The sequence below is a fragment of the Dermacentor andersoni genome, chromosome 3, assembly GCF_023375885.2.
Source record: "Dermacentor andersoni chromosome 3, qqDerAnde1_hic_scaffold, whole genome shotgun sequence".
Lineage (NCBI taxonomy): Eukaryota > Metazoa > Arthropoda > Arachnida > Ixodida > Ixodidae > Dermacentor > Dermacentor andersoni.
Genome location: NC_092816.1, coordinates 75,038,385 through 75,054,175, shown reverse-complemented (window position 1 = coordinate 75,054,175; position 15,791 = coordinate 75,038,385). Strand labels below are relative to the sequence as shown.

The window sequence follows — 15,791 nt, the reverse complement described above, 5'->3', positions numbered from 1 at the left end:
GCGCAGCGCACAGAGAAGGCCTCGTTCTCACGTTCAGGTTCACACAGGGCACTGCAAAGTGACTTCGGGAGAGTTGACATTTTTGTTCTCGTTTCCGGCAAGCGTTAGAACCACGCCTGAAAGTCAACCGCTCAGTCAGCAAGCACGGCACAACCCTCACTAAGCCCTGCCAGGCTCTTTCCCCTTTTATACTGCTGCCTAATTCCTTACAGTAGTTTAGCAGCACTCAGAACGCGTCCACAAATCGGAAAATTGCACTAGAAAGCACATCATCACTTTGAAACACTACACGAAAGCAATAGGTTAAAAATCCTGCCTCAGGAAGAAAAACATCAGTAACAAGCAATTTTGAGGCTGATTCCCACGTTAGGGGCTTCGACTTAAGCCATCGGCGTTACCGTTGAGACTCCCCTTTTTGTAACGCACCTCAAAGGAATATTGTTGCAAAGCGAGGCTCCAGCGCAGGAGGCGGCCATTTTTGGGAGAGATGGTCTGCAGCCATTGGAGAGGGCAGTGATCCGTCTCAATGATAAACCTCGAGCCAGCTAGGTAACATGACAATTTCTGAACGGCCCACACGATACACGCACACTCTTTCTCGGTGGCGCTATACGCCTGCTCACGACTCGTCAGCTTACGACTAGCATACAGGACGGGGTGTTCTACTTCTCCATTTTCCCGTTGGCACAGTACAACGCCCATGCCTCGCTCACTAGCATCACACTGAACAACGAACCCTTTTGTGTAGTCGGGCGATCGTAGCACAGGCTGGCTTGTTAGGGCGCTCTTTAGGGCGCTAAAAGCTCTTTCCTTTGTCTCATCCCAGACGACTGTTTGCGGCTCTGTCTTTCTTAGAGCATCCGTCAGGGAGCCGCGATATCAGAGTACCTGGGGATGTACCTCTGATAGTAGCCGGCGACACCTAAGAACGACCGAATATCGGTCTTCGTGCGCGGTTGCGGGAAGTCTCGCACAGCGGCCACCTTTATTTCAGAGGGGCGGCGACGACCCCGACCAATCACGTGTCCGAGGTAGACAACCTCGGCCTGTGCTAACTGGCACTTGGGAGCCTTGACTGTCAAGCCCGCATCGCGCAGGCGGGTTAGCACTGCCCGCAAGTGCGCCATATGCTCAGGCCAGGATGCGGAGAATATCGCTACATCGTCTAGATACGGTAAAGCGAATTCTTGCTGTCCCCGCAACACTTTATCCATGAGGCTCGAAAAGCAGTATGGCGCGTTCTTCAAACCAAAACTCAAAACTTTAGGACGGAATGTCCCCATTGGTGAAATGAACGCCGCATACCTACTAGCCTCTTCTGTAAGTGGAACCTGCCAATAACCCCTGACAAGATCTAGGGTGGAAATAAACTGAGCGCTACTCACTCTCTCAAGGCGCTCCTCGATGTTAGGGATCGGATAAATTTGATCCTTAGTGATGGAATTAAGCCTGCGGTAGTCGACGCAAGGACGAGGTTCCTTGCCCGGTACCTCAACTAAAATCAAAGGGGAGGTATAATCACTCTCACCCGCTTCAATAACACCGAGCTGTAGCATTTTCTTTACCTCAGCCTCCATAATATCGCTCTGGCGGGGTGACACCCGGTACGCCTTGGATCGTACTGGCTCTGGGGAGGTAAGTTCTATGTCATGAGTAAGGACAGAAGTCCTACCAGGCCTCTCAGAGAACAGACCTTGAAACTCTTGTAAGAGCTGGTGTAGTTCGGTTTTCTGCTCAGGCGACAGCGATGCTTTACTTATTAAGTCACTAATGACTTGATCGGTGTCTTTCCTGTTCGTCACTGAGCCTAGTCCCGGAAGCTCGACCGGAAGCTCTTCTAACTTTCCCGCATCGGGAATTTCCTCTCCAGTATCTGGTGCCTTTAACGATACAGGCTCAATTTTATTCCGTTCGGGCGTGCTCTGAATACCAGCTTGCTGCGCCTCTGACCCTTTCTCATCGTTCAACAACGTCGGCCCCGCAACTACCGCCTTTGCAGCGAGCTCCCGAACCTTCGATCTGGTTAAGGCCTGAACGCTAGCCTCACCAAACAAAAGCCCCTTCTCGCGCAGGAGGTGATCGGACCTGTTCGAAAATAAGTACGGGTACTGGGGGGGCAGCATAGATGACACTGCGGCCTCCGTCTCAAGTGCTCCGAAAGGTCCTTCAATAAGCACTTTTGCTACCGGCAGACACACGCTATGAGCTTCCACTGCTTGCTTGATCCATGCGCACTCGCCCGTGAACATATCGGGTTCTACGTAAGAGGGGTGAACTACATCCATTGTAGCTGCGGAATCGCGAAGCACTCGGCACTCTTTCCCGTTCACGAGGAGGTCTCGCATGTAAGGCTCGAGAAGCTTCATGTTCTCGTCAGTGCTGCATAAAGACAAAAACACGACTTTTGTTTTTGTTTCTGGACACTGCGCCGAAAAGTGACCCGGCTTCTGGCACGTATAACAAACGCGCGCTTGCCTCGTCTCGAACCGCTTTCTGCGTTCGGCTTCGGTTGCCGCCGTCTCCGTACGTTCGGTCGGACTGCTTTCACTTGCATCCGAACTACGTGTGTCCCCCTTTGCTCTCATGGGTGTGAACTTTGGCCTCTCAAACTTGGAGCCAAATTCACCCTTTTGACCGTCCTTAGCTCCGCGAGCCCGACGCGTCACAAACTCCTCGGCTAACTCAGCGGCTCTAGCCACCGTACTAACGTCTGGCCTATCCAAGACCCAGTACCGCACGTTATCAGGTAACCGACTATAAAACTGTTCTAGCCCGAAACACTGCAGAACTTTCTCGTGGTCACCAAACGCTTTCTCTTCTTTGAGCCACTCCTGCATGTTTGACATAAGCCTGTACGCAAACTCTGTATATGACTCACTTTTGCCTTTCTCATTTTCCCGAAACTTCCGACGGAACGCCTCCGCTGACAGCCGGTACTTTTTTAGCAGACTCGATTTCACTTTGTCGAAATCCTCTGCCTCCTCTCTCTCCAAGCGAGCGACTACGTCGGCCGCCTCGCCGGGTAGCAAAGTGAGCAAGCGCTGTGGCCACGTTTCCCGAGAGAACCCCTGCTTCTCGCACGTTCGCTCAAAGTTAACCAGGAACAAACCAATGTCCTCTCCAAGCTTAAACGGCCGCATCAGGTCAGTCATTTTGAACAATACTCGTTCTCCTGCACCGTGTGCCTGACTTCCATTACGAGCGCGTTCCATCTCTAACTCGAGACGCTTCATTTCCAAAGCGTGTTGACGGTCGCGCTCTCTTTCTTTCTCTTGTTGCTCTCGTTCTATCTGTTCTTTACGTTCGCGCTCATCTTTCTCTTTCTGTTCTTTAAGTTCACGCTCCTGTCTTTTTGCCGTCTCCCTCTCCTCAATGGTCTCAAGGCATTCCGACAGCTCGTCATCCTCAGCTTCTAACTCAAGAATAGCCCTTAGCAGTTCTGGTTTTCTGAGTTTGTCTGAGACATCCAGACCCAACTCTCTTGCAAGCTCCAGCAATTTTGGTTTGCGCAACGACTTCAAATCCATGGCTGCTCTGAATGCTGCTTTCTCTACTGCCTACTATTGTCTTGCCGCAAACTAACCCGGCAGCAACGACAACCACAATTACCAGCTCTGTTTCTGACACTAACAAAAGCCTGGCAAAACTCAGAAGAAGAAAGTCCCGCACTCACCAAACCTCGCAGCCAAGAATTCCGCGCAGTCGTTCCGCTGCAGGCAACCAGTCATCACACAGGGCTCGTTGCACTGCTCCCGGATGGTCGTTGTGCTGCTCAGCATACAGTCAACCGCATCTCTTCGCTGCTGGCCTCCGTTGTCGCGATCTGACCGCTGGCAACCAGCTGTTGGGGTCTCGGTGCTGACGCCCGTTATTACCAATGGGTCGCAAGCCCCAAAGGTAGCGTTGGCCTGGCGGCCTGGGGCACTGGAAGCATCCGAAGGTCCCGGCAAAGCAAGAGAAGACTGGTAACAGAACAACTTGTTTATTCTAACATAGCAAAAGAGCGGCCGGTCAGTTCGACCGAAGTGGAGAGACGGGAGAGCACGTAACTCAACAGTACAAATTGGAGCCTCTCCCCTGGCGTCCGGGGACAGCTGCTCTTATACTCTCGGCGTCGCGGGCCAGAAGGAAGGTCACGGGATGAGCCCACGCGACGGCGGAGCATGAGCCCACGACGGCGCGCACGGTCGAGCCGAGAGACATGGTGAGCCGAGTGTAGTGACGCATCGCCAACCCGCCGACGGACAGACCTCCTGGCACCTCACTTGGGGAGCTCCGCTCCCCGGCTGCCGCGCTTTGACAAGCGTGGGCACACACACACACACGCACACACGAAGACACGTGGCACTGAAACACGCCTGGACACGCTTGGCGGGGAGGCGTTGCGGCGGCGTCGAACGGGCCAAAATGTCCGCCGCTTTGAACGAAGCCCCGGCGTCCGTTGCATCCGCGCCGGCATTACCGCGCGTTGTAGGCGAAACGTAACAACAGGGAGTCGGAATACATGTAAACCTGTTTATATACTTAAGTGAAGAATATCCACGAGGTGAACGCTTACCGAGAGGGTAGGGTAGCCTTGTCGCACATGCTAAACATTGTTCGGCTCTAAGAATGCTGTGTGTGTGTGTGTGTACGTGTGTGTGCGTGCGCGTGCGTGTGTGTGTGCGTGCGCGCGCGTGTGTGTGTGTGTGTGTGTGTGTGTGTGTGTGTGTGTGTGTGTGTGTGTGCGTGTGTGTGCGTGCGCGCGCGATATTCGTCCACTAAATCAGTCGCGGAATTCGCTGTAGACGCCGTGTGAGTAACTGTGAGAAAAAGCGCACGGACCACAGGCTCACCCGGAAGAGAAATGAACTTATTCGGATTTCAGACGCAGAAACTGAAATTCCGGAGTGCACTGGAAACTTCGCGATGCCAAGTTTAGACTGCAGTCCTGAATTTCCAGTTATATATAGGTGCATAAGCGTAGAATGAAGTCAGTTTTATCCCGGAATTGACTACGGTTGGCTGGACCGTTGATCGGCTTCCTGTTTCGCGATGCAGCATATGCGTTCAAGTGGTTCGTTAAAAGCTGGTTAGTGAGTAACGACCTTTTAAAGAGCTCATTGTCGATTCACACATACAATTTGACGTCAGCTGCTGCTATATAATAAATATTGAACAGGATAAATGCAATCTTGCCTCGAATACTTTATTCTTAACAATAATACAACCGCCGACACTTAAACACCCAGTATTTAGTATCTATAAACACAGTAACCTAGCACAAGCTCTAGGGCCTGTTTTTCGTGACCTGTTCCTGTCCTTTTGGTAAAACGTGAATATTCTTGCACTGCAGAGGTTAATTGCAATGAAACACCTCACGGGCGGTGAGATTCGCCATAACAGCGCCCACCTGTACGTGTGCAGCGGAGCAAATCAGGAACAGGAGGCACCGGGAACGCTTTGTGCAGGCTTTTGCCGGCTGATGTCGTGTTCTTCGTAGTGTTTCTATTGCATGCTTTGTATAGGAGTGTGCTTGTTGAATCTGCAAATATCGGGTGCTGCTTGAGCGGGTTTCCGCGTCCCATTGACGAGTTTAGGGATCTGTATAGCGTGGTGTTATTCATAAATAGTGTGCACTGAATAGTTTGTATTATCCAATATGCAGCTGTTAGCGAGGTCTTAGGCGAGGTCTTAGAACCAAAGGGAAGTAGAAAATTAACGTAATTTGAACGTCAGCGGCAGTGCCGTAAAATTTTGCTTTAGTGTTTCCAGTCCGATTCGCACGGAAGGAGGCGGCACAGTCATTGAATTTCGTTATTTCCATGGTTTTTTTTTTTTTTTTGCTTTACGTTTTTACTTAACAGCACCAGCAGCTACATCACGAATTGCGCGGGCAACTTCGCACGTGGTGTCTGCTTTCGCGCTAAAATGCAACCGGGTCTTCTGTTTGGTCCTTTTTCCTATAAAGCCTTCTTTTTGTTCACCGTGTTATCCCTGACAAATGCTGAGGGAATTCCACAATGGCTTTGCCAGCGTGAGCTTAAGCTTGTTCTATTGTTTCTTTATAATTCCTTATATAGTGAGTTCCTCTGTTACTGTCGCCCAACTTCGTGTTTTTCAATTCCAGAGGCATTGACCCGCAGTTCGGCCATTTCTTCCATACAAGCAGATGTTTTCATGCCGATCAACTTTTAGCTCTTTTACGGAAACACGGTAGCTGAGCAGATGTGCAGCAAAAGTCAAGAAGCTAGAAAATGAACGTCTGTGAAAATTGAGTGGAATACAACGTAGCCTATGGCGACTCACACCAAATGGCAGAGTTCGGCGAAATAATGCATTCGCCGGCCATCGCGTTGTGAGCCCCGCTGATGGGGCCGTCCAAACAATGCCGAGAGGTCTTTCTTTCCCTGAACCTCTTCCCCTTCCCCAGAACGAAAGTCGCTGCAGACGCACGCGAGAGCTCACCCCTTTTTCGTTCGCCGCGGGACACACTCCCCTTCCTGTTTGAATAACGCTCGTCGTTTCTTTTTCTTTTTTTTTCAAAGGGGCCATATTGACGCCTCTCGGCTGACCTCACTTTCAAGCGCCGCAGTATACTGGAAATCATTATCCCTCTGTTCTGGCCATGAATTATGTATGCTCCCGTTTAGCGGCGGTTGCCTCCTGGCCGATGAGTTTCGTGCGCGTGGCACTCGAACGAGCGAGTTTGCTTGTTTCCTTGTTCGGAACGGCGCGAGAATTTTGCGAGACCACTCCGTCGGCGTCCGCTTGTGTGCGGCGAGGGTCGGGTGCTAGACGGCGCTTCCGCGATCGACTTCCTTTCCCACCCCGCTTTTTTTTTTTCTCTCTCACTCGTATACTGCGGGGATCCGGCGTACTCCCTTGGCTGAAATCGGGTCCCTTGGTGTAGGACAGACGATTGCACCGGCACAGAAAGAAAAGACGCTGCGCATGAAGTCCAACGCGAGCGTCTGACGACGACAGCATTTTCTTCCTTTCTTTTCTGACCTTTCACATGCGTATTACTAAAACTGTTGGTGAAACTGCGAAACAAATGAATCCGCGGAAGTGTTCGCAGGAGCTGTCACAAAAACTTACATAGTCGTTACGAGGTTTGTAGACAGCCACTACACGCACTACGCTGTTTGTACCCTTCTAAACGCTTCTACTGCATACACTTCTGTGGCAGCGGCAGCTCAGGGGTTACGACTACGTGCTGCTCAAAGCAAGGTCGCAGGCTTCGTTCTCGGCAGCGGCAGTTGACGGGGGCGCATTGCGAAAACGCCGACGTGCTTGAATTAACGCGAACGTCATACAAAATTCCAGTCGATAAAGACAGAAAAATAACGCGGAGCCATCGACTACTTCCTCTGTGCTATTGCTGAAGTGTGGAACCTTATCGGATAATCGGCCGGATGGAATAAAGTATGTCGGTGCAATATTTATTTGGTTGATTTTAGCTTTAATTACCCCATTACTCGTAGGATGTATTCCTGATAACACGTAGATAAACGGAAAACAAAATATCTGAAGCTAGGTAAAGTGATCTGTATTAACAAAGCACACTTCCGTCCTAGTCGGTTCGAGGCTGTAGAAATTGCCATAGACACCACCACAATCGATGAGGACAGTTCCGTTTAGCTGAAACTGGTGGGGCCCTTGTGTTCCTTCAAATTTCTAGAACCAATTTTGCTTCGCCCGTTGGCTCTCCCGATAGGAGTGGCTCGGGACTGCGCGCCGACCAGGCGCTGGTAACTAACGATATGAGCGTGCTGGCCAGTTGTAAGCCGTCCTTGTGTTTTTCGAGAGCTCAGAAAATTATACCGCTGATTTATTTCTCAACACGAGTGGATAACTTTCACAGAATTGTACCGGAGAATTCATGAAGGCAGTGCCTTGCTTCAATGTCTGGGTTTGCGTTTATTGCGATAGCAGTTGTATGGACACTCCAGGCGCATTTCTGCCGTCGGCGTCGCCGTGAGGTTCGTAAAAAGTCCAAGGGCGATAAAGTAACCGCCGCGCGCCGTAGGCTCCCTGTGCGAGTGAAAGCGTGCGAGAGTGAGCCGGCGGCGATCGCGGCTCCATCTGGCGCACGCAACGGACGAAAGCGGGGAGGAAGCGCGCAAGGCTTCGTGGGGAGGGTAGGGGAGGGAGGCGCTTTCTACTCCGGGCGGCCACTATCTCCAAAGCCATCTGCGACGGGTGCAGGGTCCGCGCTACGCTGTGCTTTGGCGACCGAGTACGCGTTGTTGGGAGCGACTGCATGAAGGTCAATTCGCTCGCTGCTCTCGCCGCGTTTGCTCACTGCAACGTTTCGACAGCGAGTTTCCGCGCTCGTCGAGTGAGATGTGTGCAGGTTTGTTTATGCGCGCGTGAAACCACGCTTGTTCATTTAGTCGGTGTGTCTGTGCTTACAAGCTTATGCGGCCGATCAAACTACTATCTTTACTTCGTATAGCTAGCTGCCCACTAAGTTGCTATCCCGAATCGATGCAGTTTTGCCTTCAGGTCGAAATTGCGATTTTTCTTTGGTGGCTCTATTATTGCATGTTTTGGCAGCTTACCCCTCCAGTTTCCGCCAAGCTGCAAGAATTTGGCGTTGGAATTTTTTACACTCCGTTTTTCTCGCTAGCTGCAAGGCCAGCACGACAGCATCGCATTGCTTTCGAGGACGTTGCAACAAAGGCCCGTTCGCCATTGCTGCAGTGTATTCTGTAGAAAGTGAGAAAACAAAAACAAACAGTGAATCTTTCTTCGAGGATGTTGCGCTAGCCGAGTTAAGTACATGTGCGACCCTGGAAGTGTTCGCAATTTGTAAAGTGCGTCGGCAGTGTTAAAAGTGGAAGGATTATTTTTGCTGACGTCGCTTTTGTGTCGATCGTGTGCGTAGGTCTTCTCAAGCTTCACACCGGAAATTACTAGAGCCTTGAGTCGTAGTTTTGTGTATTGCTAGGAAGAGTCGGCCGAGCTGCGACGCTCTGCTTGTTTCGGCTGTTTCTGTTTCGGCTTGTTTACTGCGCTCACATGTGTTGCTTATCTTTAAACTGTTTCTCTTTGTGTGTGTGTGTGTGTGTGTGTGTGTGTACGTGTGTGTGTGTGTTTAACTGCCATTGCGCGATAAATATAGCGTATACATATGCTCTCACGTGTGCACGTGCGAAAAACGTGCTCTTTACAACATGGGACACATGCACATTACCCTTCAGCAATGCCGATTGCAATTTCCACTATAATGCATATAATGCGAGACTCCGTCGACCCTATACTGAAAAAGTGACGGCACTGTTTTGTATGGACGGACGGAAACGGAAGAAAAAATAGCCGGGATAGTAGGCCCACCGTTCATTTCAAGCCACTTCAACACGTTTAAGTTAAAGCGTGTGTTATAACGAAAGCACATTACATGAGCATCTGGAGCGCCGTCGCATGGCGTACGCTGGGCACATATGCGTAAACCTCGCCACATAGAATTTGCTGGGAGAACCTGTCGTAACAGAAAAACAGCTGCCGTGTGGTTTGTGCTGAGGCTCCTTTTTTTTTGTTTTACTGATTATGTAGTAAAGGAAACAGCGAAGTTGCTCTCTCTCTCTCTCTCTCTCTCTCTCTATATATATATATATATATATATATATATATCAACGAGAAGAAAGGGGGTTAACCGAGGGGCCGAATTTTTATTAGTCATGTCAGAAGAAGCCAACACACACTGACACCACGGACAACATAGGGGAAATTACTTGTGCTTTAATAAATGAAATAAAGAAACGATAAATCAATGGAAATTAAAGTAGGTGAAAAAACAACTTGCCGCAGGTGGGAACCGAACCCACAACCTTCGCATTTCGCGTGCGATGCTCTACCAATTGAGCTACCGCGGCGTCGTTTTCCCATCCACTTTCTTCGGTATTCATGTGTCCTAGCAGAACCCTGGTTGTGGGTTCGGTTCCCACCTGCGGCAAGTTGTTTTTTCATCTACTTTAACTTCCATTGATTTATCGTTTCTTTATTTCATTTATTAAAGCACAAGTAATTTCCCCTATGTTGTTCTTGCAGTGTTTGTTGGCTTCTTCTGATATGACTAATATAAATCGGGCCCCTCGGTTAACCCTCTTTCTTCTCGTTGATTACATAACGAGGGTCTCGAATCCGGCAACATTGATTCCTTCAGGTGGCATATGTGGGTTTATTGACCAGTTGCCTTCACCCAAAAAGATCACGTTCTCGTGACGCCTGTGGCAAAAAGGACGTTCCACGTCCGCCGCCAATGTCTGTGAGTGGCGGCGCTGGCTAACACTCCCAGGGTTCTACTAGGACACATAAATATCCAAGAAAGTGGATGGGAAAGCGACGCCGCGGTAGCTCAATTGGTAGTGCATCGCACGTGAAATGCGAAGGTTGTGGGTTCGGTTCCCACCTGCGGCAAGTTGTTTTTCCATCTACTTTAATTTCCATTGATTAATCGTTTCTTTATTTCATTTATTAAAGCACAGGTAATTTTCCCCATGTTGTCCTTGGTGTCAGTGTTTGTTGGCTTCTGATATGACTATATATATATATATATATATACATATATAAATATATATATATATATATATACTACGCCAGAGTAGTGTACTCTGACGAAGTCCTCTGTTTTCTGCGTATGTTACGTCGGGTCCTGCGTGCTGAACTTTGAAGAAACACCCTGTGTGTTTGTGTGTGTGTGTCAGTGTCGATTCTGCCAAGCTGTGAAGTCAGTTGTTCCCTAACTTGAATAACAAATTATCGTAGGTTCTTCCACATTTCTGGAACATACGGATCACTTTGTCATTATGATTTGTGTAATTTTGTTTGTGTTACGAAAATGGCATGCAACCTTTATATTTTAAATTTATGTGTAAACGTTTAGACAGACAGACAGACAAAGAACTTTAATAACAAGGTCCTGAGAAGCTTTGCCCTAGGGCAGAGCTGCGGGCCCCCCACACGTGGGGACTGGTAGGCCGAGCCTAACCGCCGCATCGTGGGCTCTCTGGACAGCCCAAGTTTGACGTGTATATTCTGAGCTCCGGATGGCAGAGCTTCATTCTTGTTCTGTGATGCGATTGGGTCCCTGTAACGAGGGGCATCGCCAGAGCATGTGTGCGAGATTGCTAACAGCCCCACAGTCGGGGCAAGTAGAGCTGAAAGCCTCTGGAGTGATCGTGTGGAAAAGGGCCAGGTTTGGATAGCACATCGTCTGAAGCATGCGTAAAGTGGACGCCAGAGGTCTAGCCAGTTTGATGTGAGGGGGTGGATAAGTCCTCCTACCGAGGTGATAGTGCGTAGTAATTTCTCTGAAAGTAGTGAGAATGTCCCGAAACTTGAGAACCCCGGAGTCTGAACTCGATCCTGCTCCCGCGCGGTGGGTTAGTGCGCGCGCTTGGGAGTGGGCGATGCCATTCAGACTGGGAAACGAGTCAAGCTGGGGGTCGAGGTGAGCCGGAAACCACGTGATGGTGTGGGCGGAGAGATTGTCTTGTTCTTGAGAATCTTGTGAGCCTCCTCAGCGATGGATCCTGAAGCGAAAGCCCTGACCGCCGATCTCGAATCAGTGAAGATTTGTGATCTGCTGTTGTCCAGGAGTGCTATAGCAACTGCGGCCTGCTCCGCTCTGGTTGGTGTTGAGCACTTCAGGGAAGCCGCATTCACTATCTGTCCGTTGTGATCAACGAGGGCAATGGCGAAGTTAGACGACTGTCCATATTTGGCTGCGTCGACAAAACATGCCGAGTAGGGATCGTCCTTGGTACGCTTGAGGAGGGCGAGGGCTCTTGCCCTGCGTCTGCCTACGTTGTGTTGAGGATGAATATTACGGGGAAACGGTGCAACTCGTATGTTGTTCCTTTGATTTTCTGAAATTTCATGTTTCCGCTCTTCCATGAGGATAGGGTTGATCCCAAGAACTGCCAGTATCTTCTTTCCAGCCGGGGTACAGGATAGACGGGCCAGTTAGGCTGACTCCTGGGCCTCGATTATCTCGTCCAATGTGTTGTGCACTCCTAGTAGCATAAGGAGGTCCGTGCTCGCCCGTAACGGAATGCCTAGTACTTTTTTAATACTTTTTCTGATGAGCGTGTTTAATCGTTTCTTCTCGTAGTTATACCAGTTGTGCATGGCTGCCACATAAACTATATGACTCATGAGGAAGGCGTGGAACAACCTGAGGAGGTTGTCTTCCTTTAAGCATCCACGCCTATTCGAGACTCTGTTGATGAGTCTCATCATGTTCTCAGTCTTGGCTGTGAGCTTGTTGAGCATCGTATTGTTACTGCCATTGGATTCGATGAACATGCCAAGGACCCGAATGGTGTCTACTCTGGGGATGGTACAGCCGCTTTTAGTGTGGAGTTTGATGTTTATTTCAGATAACGGTTTCCAGCCTCTAGGTTTGGGACCTCTCCTGACTGGCCTGTAGAGGAGGAGCTCAGACTTGCTCGGGGAGCATCTAAGCCCCGTATTTTCCAGGTACATCTGTTTCATCTAGCCTCCTGTAAGCCTAATTCAACGGCTCCTTCGCTTCCTCCGGTGCACCAGATTGTGATGTCATCAGCGTAGAACGTATGATTGATCCCTTCTATGTTGGAGAGCCTTTGCGATAATTAGGCTATTCCAATAATGAAGTCACTTGACTCAAGCTGAAACGATGTCGCAGTGCAAGTTGTTATGTTAACAACACAAGCTCCTGCTAGAGCACATATTCGCAGAATTCGCAGGCGCTTTTTCAAATACTACACGCAGATGTGAAAATAAGCAAGGATGATTATCTAACGCTCTTTCACAAAAGGTTACCACGAACAACACGCAGTACATTCGTGGAACCAATAATAGCTCGAACAGACTTATTCCGTTTTTCTTTCTTTCCTGATGCTATTAAAATGTGGAATGAATTACCGAATGAAGTGGTACAAAAAAAAATGCTATGAGTGATTTTAAGGTTGGTCTTGATAAATATTTCGCTCAAACTGTATAGCTTATTATTTGTTCCTTGCATGTAGCTGTTTTTTTTTTCTACACATGTTCTATGTATTACAAACGTTCTCCTACAAATGATCTTCAATGTTTGTTCTATGTACAATTCAATTACTGACCCTCCCTGTAACAACCCTCAAGTGAGGGTTAACAGTATGACTAAATAAATAAATAAATAAATAAATAAATAAATAAATGAACGACGACGTCAGCGCTTGTATACTATACGTTGGTGTTAAAAAGTTGTGTTGCACCTAGAACGAAGTGACATGGGGTGTCGGATCTCCCTTGCAGAGTGTAACAGTGTCAAGAGAGTGCGGCGCTTCTCGATACCAGTGTGAAAGATGCAAATATACTTCACTTTTGCAGACCGTACACTGACGTAGCACCACCACGCTTCTGCGCTTACGCGTCATTTGCGGCGAAGCACAAATACACGCGGCTACAGAGCAAAACTCGCTCAAGCACAGCGACCACTGGGACATTGTCCGAAGTTGCTGTGCCTATCGGTGGTTGCCGGTAAAATGTCTGCTTGTTTTTTTTTCTTGCTTTTACTTTCAATGAACGTTTTCTTCCTCTCCCACACGCGTACGTAGTCGGCTGCTTAGCGCCAAGAACGCAGTGCCGAGCTAGGCGCTATACATGTGTGTGTGTCTAATGCAGATGTGCCTACGCGGTTTTGTTTCGTTTTACAGCATGTGTTTGTTTCGCCGGTTACGAATAAATATTTCGTTCAGAGTGCTCACACATCGACAGCCCGGCTAGACGTTAGGAATGGAAAAATTCCAATAGCAACGGTACTTCGTTAAACGGCTTACTGAATCCAAACGCACCGTCGTTTGCTGAGCCAGACGCGTTCACTGCACTGCTCTGCGATCAATTAAGTCATAGTTCGTGTGCAAATGCGAAGGTGATTTGCAAGTGACCTAAATCGAAACGTGCCGTCACGACAGCAGTTTCACATTCGATGTGCTAACGCGAAATATCCGTAGGTTTAAACAAATTTCCATATTTCTCTAAACAGTGTCTAAAATCGACAGATAAATGAAAGTTTCCATATAGTTGGCAGCGCTGGTGTGTGTACACTCACGCACACACACACACACACGTAGTTCGACCCTTGCGGGACCACAACAATTAGCTGTATTGTCAGAAAGGTTGATTTAACAAACTGCGGCAAAGTGTTCGAATGAATCTTTTTTTGCTAGAAGTAGTCTGTCGTCATGCTACGACACGGTATTGCTCTAATTATGCATGTCTCCGTCGGTCGGTCAGTGGCCCACGGACCACCCTGGCCACTGCAAGAATCATCATCACGGCAGGCCAGGTTGCTGCCGCTGTCGCCGTCGCCTCGGCCGCGCCCATGGAAGCAGTAGCCGCCTGCTGAATTTCTTGTGGTTTAAAGCTTTTGCAACCGCTGCGGCGCATGAGATGTCGCCGGTGGGTGTCGACTTCGTATAAAGCCAACAGGCAATGAAGCCAAGGAAAACATGAGGGTAATTAGCTGTGATTGAAATTGAAATGTTGAAAATAATGAGGGAGAAGAGCAAATTAAATTGGACGAAAAGATAACTTGTAGCTGGCAGGAGCCGAACCGACAACCTCCGCATTACGCGTGCGTTGCACTACCAATTGAGCTACGGCGACGGCTATCAATTCGGCCACTATTTGGGGTTTCTATAAGTGTACTAGATCTAGCCCTGGGAGACCTCCACTCCAGAATCATGGTGGGCGGATGTGGAACATCCTTGTTTACTCGATGGCGCCATGTAACACGTGAACTCAACAGCAGGCACGTGGCCAGTAAACTTTCGTATGTATAAAAACCTCGTATATATACACACGAACATGCTCTCACTGCCACTTCATTGCCATATGCAGAGTGCGCATCAAAGCACTCGGAGTTGACAAAAAAAAAAGAGTATTTCGCCTTCGCCCACTGAATGTGTCGTTCTCTGCCTCAGTTGTCATCGCTTTGCTACATCCTTTATTAAGCCGGTGTGGTAGCGCAGCGTGCCCAGTTGTTTGCCCAGCTTCAGTTTAATCTTGTGACACGTGTTTAAGCTTACGTGTGCGTGCGTACGCACGTGTAAACGAGACACACACCGAGAACTTATAATAGTACAGATCTACGCACTGCGGCTGCTCGCACGCGTTTTCGCCTAGTGTTGCGAGAGTACGCACGTGTGAACCGCGTCGTGCTTTTCTCTAAACTATAACCCACCTCGATGCAGCTGTGGCTCAACTTACGTTGCGACGACTGCAAAAGTTGCTCCTCGTAGAATACTCGGCTGCGACGTACTTTATTAACGCGACAGCGCTAAGGGGTTCGTTTCGCGGAACATTTGGCGTCGAACGTCGTTCGACAGCAAGATTTTCGAACCACACATATTCAGGCCTTCCATGTGACGCAAGACATCGACGAAGCTGAGTTTCTCAACCTAAAATACGTGGAAAAATCGTAAACTATGACTCGCATACAACTTGCAGACATGATAGCTCCCGGATTGTAATTTGAACATACGAGAAAACATAATTATGTTACGCTAAAACTCGAACAAACTCCTTTTCCAGCGTTTCTACAATGCATATCCAGGAGGCGTTGTCCGCAATATGCGCACTCCGGCGCGTAAATATCATGGGAGTCCACGGAGCGACGCTCCGCTTCCTTGAATCACTTCCAGATGGTACCCGCTTCCGCCACATCGTAGTGTTCCCGTATATGCTCTCGCTGAGAGCAGAGTTGCGCATAGGTTCGCCATTGTGTTCCAGCCATGCAGTGAAGCCGTTTCTTAGGCGCGCAGGAGGGAAATGCCGCG

At 49.1% G+C, this 15,791-nt stretch overlaps 1 protein-coding gene and 2 non-coding genes across 6 annotated transcripts in view; 2 read left to right on the top strand and 1 right to left on the bottom strand.

Moving 5' to 3' along the window:
* Positions 1-15,791, top strand: part of LOC126545015 (uncharacterized) — a 466,980-nt gene that overhangs the window by 376,277 nt on the left and 74,912 nt on the right. The gene's annotated exons all lie outside the window — the stretch shown is intronic.
* TRNAS-CGA (transfer RNA serine (anticodon CGA)) lies at positions 9,788-9,860 on the bottom strand. Its single transcript has one exon. It is a non-coding gene; the product is annotated as a tRNA-Ser (tRNA).
* On the top strand, positions 10,332-10,404 carry TRNAS-UGA (transfer RNA serine (anticodon UGA)). The gene has a single exon. It is a non-coding gene; the product is annotated as a tRNA-Ser (tRNA).